Here is a 5343-nt window from a genome sequence, read left to right on the forward strand (position 1 = left end):
AAGTAAAGACTAACAACACACAAAGATTATCCTGGTTCCTCTCTACAACTGAGAGTAGTCCAGTCACATTGCCTCAACAAAAGCTTTTCACTCTAACTAAACAAGTTACAAATTGCTCAATCACAATTGCAAGAGAATTCAATGCTCAATCAACCTAGAAAGATATTTCTGCTCAAGCAACCTTGCAATAGGCTTATGGTCATTCAACCTAGAAAGAGTCTTCCTTGCTCAAGTACACATATAATAGACTTCCTTGCTCATGCACACAAGCAAAATACTTCTTATACTTAAAAAAAATAGTTTAGTAGAAATGATAGTCACTATACTTAGATACGCAATTAGAAGTATAATAGTTGTGCAAGATTCACAAAGGTTCTTAACCTCTTAATATTTCTAAGATATACAAAGATAAGAAATCTTAAGATCTTATCCAATAACAATTACAAATGAAAGCTCAAAGTTATGCTTAAGATATTGTATTGTGTCGTTGTACCCTTTCTTCAAATCTCCAGCTTCCTTTTATAGAGGTAGAGAAAAAGTCGTTGGAGGGTTTGAACATAAGAGGGCAAACTTAGTGAAGAAGCATGCCAAGAGAAACATTGGAGAATACATATGGTTTGAAGCATTGTCCATTGAATAATGACATTGTTCACAACACCTTTCAAAATACTAGGTATTTACCAAAAGGTAGAACAAACTAAAGAGGTCACATCACCATTCCTTGAGTCTTGCAAAACAAAACCCTAGTTGAATCTGTCAAGAAACCTGGGGCTTTGACAAGACTAGTCTGCTTTGGAACAATGTACGAATTAGAGGCTCTTCAAATAATCAGAGTCTGAGCTGTCACCAGATGCAAGAACACATGACCAAAATCTAATCCTTTAGAGCTGATGAACACGTTCAGAGTCATCGGATTATGATCAATCAGAATTAGACTCATTTGCTTCTCCATATATGCTTTCAATCATGATTAATTCCATACTTGTGATCCTGCACACTTGGACACATGTTAATATACCCATTTGTTCTTTAAGTACATTATTATCATAAAAACTCAAGGAATATGAAAAATCTTATTCCTACCGTCATCTTCCATATACCAATAGTAATATGAACTATATAAAATATTTTCATGAACATTGAAAACATTTCAAGCAAACATCACATTTTCCAAAGTTAAAAGTATATGAACATCAATTGCAACTTTGAACTTCTGCTTTTTCAAAAACAAAGATGAAACAACTTTGAACAAATAGAAGGTATAATCCACAATATAAATCCATATGAAGTTCAGCCTTGAGCAAGTAAAGAAGGAAGGCAAATAATAACAATCGTGTTTATGAACAACCATGGCAGCTGTAAACATGGGTTTTCCTCTAAAAAGTATTAAACAAATTTCAACACAATGAATACGCAAACATTGAACAACAACAAAGAGTAACAATCAAAGATTGAATATAAATTACGACCAGTTGAACAAACATATAACAAAATCGATGGAATACAGAGTAAAAATCATCTTCCTGCAACGACAGTGGAAAACTTCTTCCCGTGCTGTACATAACCGGATGGAAGCTGCAACAGCAGTGAAGCTGGGGACGAAGGCGGCGAAATGAATAACAGAACGGAACAGAAGTTGCAATAATGACAACGTTGGCTCCGGTGGTGGCGTAGGGACAAAGGTAGGGAAATGGTGAGAGAGAGTTTTGAATATTTGAAGTGACTTTTAATATTTCATCAGAGTATCTTTTGAATACACTATGCATAAAGTAGAGTGAAAGGTGAATTTGACATTGAAAGTTGGAAAGAATCTTTTAAATCTTGCATCAAAATTGGAAAAATAAGTTAACTATGTTTAGACCGAAATAACTATAATTAAGAAAAATAAATTTGAATTAAGAAGGATTTAGTGATAAATTCCAAAACATAATCTCATAATAAATAGATAATAAATTTAATATTTCAAATTATCAAAATTAAATAATAAAATATATAAAGAAATAACAAATTATTCAATCCGTCTTCATATTTTGTAGTCAAGAAAAACTTCAACTTAAATCCAATTTTAATAAAAGAAATTTTTAAGTTAAATTCAAAACTAGTTCGAACGGGTATCCCCTAGTTAGTTGATAAAACGGGTATCCCCTAGTTAGTTGATAAAACTTAAATTTTAAACCTATAGGTACTCCGTTTTAGTGGCGTTTTGGTTTTTTTGATAACCTTGATATATTACACTTAGTATTTGTTTACTTCAGGAGAAAAAAACTTTTATTTTATTTACTCGTCAAAAAGAAAATGGATGACTTCAAATCAATTTATCCCTTACTTATCGAGTATTTTATTCTAAATCTTTTGTAATTACTCATCTCTTATTTATAAACTCTACCTAAACATCTCTCTCCCTCTCCTTTTCTATATTCTCGCTTCTCACTTCCCCATTCAAATAACTCTCAGTTCTCTCACACCTCTCCATGGCCTCCAACAATTCCCTCCTCCCCGCTACTGGCGAAGGTCTCATCGTCAATTTCGGCGAGATGCTAATCGACTTCGTTCCCACCGCCTTCGGCGTCTCCCTCGCCGAGGCTCCCGGTTTCCTCAAAGCCCCCGGAGGCGCGCCAGCTAACGTCGCGATCGCCGTCTCCAGACTCGGCGGTAAATCCGCCTTCGTCGGAAAACTCGGCGATGACGAATTCGGACACATGTCGCCGGGATCTTGAAGGAGAACAACGTCAGAGCCGACGGCATAAACTTCGATAAAGGCGTCCGCACTGCACTCGCTTTCGTCACCCTACGCGCCGACGGGGAACGCGAGTTCATGTTCTACAGAAACCCTAGCGCTGATATGCTTCTCACACCAGAAGATCTCAATCTTGAGGATATATGGGGTGTAACCGAGTTGGAACTCAATGAGATCACGGTTTTCACATTGCCATTAGGATAGATTTTTCCTTTTGTGTGCAATTACCTCTTTTTAGGAATTGCTTCCTGTGTATTGCTCGGTTTTGAGCCACCCTTTTTCAATCAATAAAATGCATATTCAGTCAAATAATTTTGTTTTTGTTTTCATTACCGCTTCAATTGCAAAAACATCCAGTTATTTTTGATAAAGAATCTTTGCATTTTAAGACATACAGGTCCCTTCCAATGCATGTTTATAAGATTGAAAGCCTGAAATCTTATTCGGAAGGTTGAGTGACCCAAGTGTTGAAATTTTGGCACGCCTGGGGCACGTTTTCATCTAACGATCTCTTTTGCAGGTACTGTTAGATATTTTCACTCACTTGCAGGTTGTGATGTGAAGCTTTTGACAAGAGATCCCCGTGGAGTCCAGTCAGGGACGAAGAATTGAAGAATGGTGAAGAAACGGCGAAAGACGCGCGATGATCCTTGAGTGTTAATCAAGAAGACTCTTCAAAGTATGAGGACTGGAAAGTTTGTATGAATCCGAGGAGCTCGATCTCCGTGGAGTATGGAGAAGTCGAGAATACAAGGTGATGAATCAGAAAAGTCCAGACGAGTCTGGGAGCTCTCAAAAGTGGAAAGCTGACACTGGATTTAGATGTTGAATACCAGGGTTCGACGAGTCGACGAGTGTTCTGTGCCGGACTTTCCTTGTTTCCCCAAGCAGAGTTGGGATTGTTACCTCCTCAGCAGATTCAAGGTCTGTGACTTCCCTAGCAGGGTCGGGATGGTTATATCCCCAGCAGGTTTGAGATCGGTTTTTCCTCAGCAGCCAGGCCTGAAGGTTGCTATTTCCCAACGGAGGTGTCTGTTGGTAGCTGTTTCCCCTAGCATGGCGGAGCTTGTTAAGTTCCCCAGCAAGTCAAAGATTGTTGTTTTCCCCACAGAATGCGCTGGGAGTTTCTTCCCCAGCGAAGTCCCTAAGTGGATCGGGTTCAGTGGAGGTCATCCCTGGTAAGGGTGGTCCTTTCCCCAACAGCCGTGCTATTCCCCAGCAGGGTGGAGATTGGAGTGTTGTCGAGTTCCTCAGCAGAGTGCCTCGAGCTCCCCAGAGTGCCTCGAGCTCCCCAGAAGAGTCCCTTGAGGGGGATACTTTTTATGCATTCATCATTTAGATAAGCATGGCATATTGCATACCTAATTGCGTAGCATTTCCATAGTTATGGAGCATTACGCTGAAAGAAAATCATGCATAAGCATTGCAAGCATAAACTAGTCTCGAGCCGTGGTTACCGTTTGAGAAGTGGTTTCGCTGGTTGGAAGATCAATATCAGCATTGCAAGTATTTGTTACTCAAGCCGTGGTTATCGTTTGAGGATTGGTTTCGCCAGAGGGTGAAGATGTTACTCTGAGGAGTTTGGCATCGTGATTTTGAATCAACAGTATTCCCCAGTAGTGCGATATTGGAGGAAGAGTTTTTGTCGAGCGGGGATGGAAATAAAAATCAAAGAAGTTTCGGGGTCCAAAAAGAAAAGTAAAGAGAGAAAATCCCCAGCTGAGCGCAAATTGTTCGTTTGCTAGGGTAGAATAGAGGATAGCATGCTCATGGCTTGTTGTCCCCAACATGAGTCGTTGGCACGCGTGCCGCCTCATTTATCACTGTCTCTTATTTCTGCCGATGCTGACAGGCATGACAAATTTGCGGGTACTCAGACCAATGCGGCATTCAGGCCAGTTTTCCGGTATCCAGACCGAAGTGGTATTCAGACCAAATTTACCGATTTTCAGATCGAACAAGCTTCCGAAGTTCAGATCGATGCAGCTTGCGGCATTCAGGCCAGTTTTCCGGTATCCAGACCAAAGTGGTATTCAGACCAAATTTACCGATTTTCAGATCGAAGAAGCTTCCGAAGTTCAGATCGATGCAGCTTGCGGCATTCAGGCTGGTTTTCCAGTATCCAGACCGAGGTGGTATTCAGACCGAATGGCATTCAGGCCAGTTTTTCGGGCATTCAGGCCAATCTCTTAGTGTTCAAACCGACATTAATACTCCCATATTCCGATGTTCAGTATTCAGACTGACGAGCGGCGTTCAGGCCATGGTGGTTCCTGTGTTACCATTTATTTTGGTATCCAGGTCGATATTCCTTTTCGGTACTCAGGCCGACTTTCTCCGTACCAGACGGGTTATTCTTTTGATATTGTTTCCTTGCCGATTCTGACAGGCATTGTTAATTATTTCCCCGGCGGAGTGCAAATTGTTCGTCTGTTCTTGGTATTCAATCACTCTTCACCCTGATCATCCGAAAGCCGAGGCTATTCATATCGACAGGTTCACAGTGGATTGAATAGGGGCAGCTGTAACACCTCAAAATTTGCCCTCCTCTCTTGGGACTAGCTTAGCATATTGCATTTCATTTTGTAGGACATTAGGCATTACAT

General features: G+C 40.3%; 1 pseudogene; it reads left to right on the top strand.

Moving 5' to 3' along the window:
- The first annotated feature begins 2471 nt into the window (after positions 1-2471).
- On the top strand, positions 2472-2941 carry LOC127104357 (fructokinase-like; annotated as a pseudogene).
- Positions 2942-5343: the final 2402 nt, after the last annotated feature.

Source organism: Lathyrus oleraceus, chromosome 7 (genome assembly GCF_024323335.1).
Source record: "Lathyrus oleraceus cultivar Zhongwan6 chromosome 7, CAAS_Psat_ZW6_1.0, whole genome shotgun sequence".
Taxonomy (NCBI): domain Eukaryota; kingdom Viridiplantae; phylum Streptophyta; class Magnoliopsida; order Fabales; family Fabaceae; genus Lathyrus; species Lathyrus oleraceus.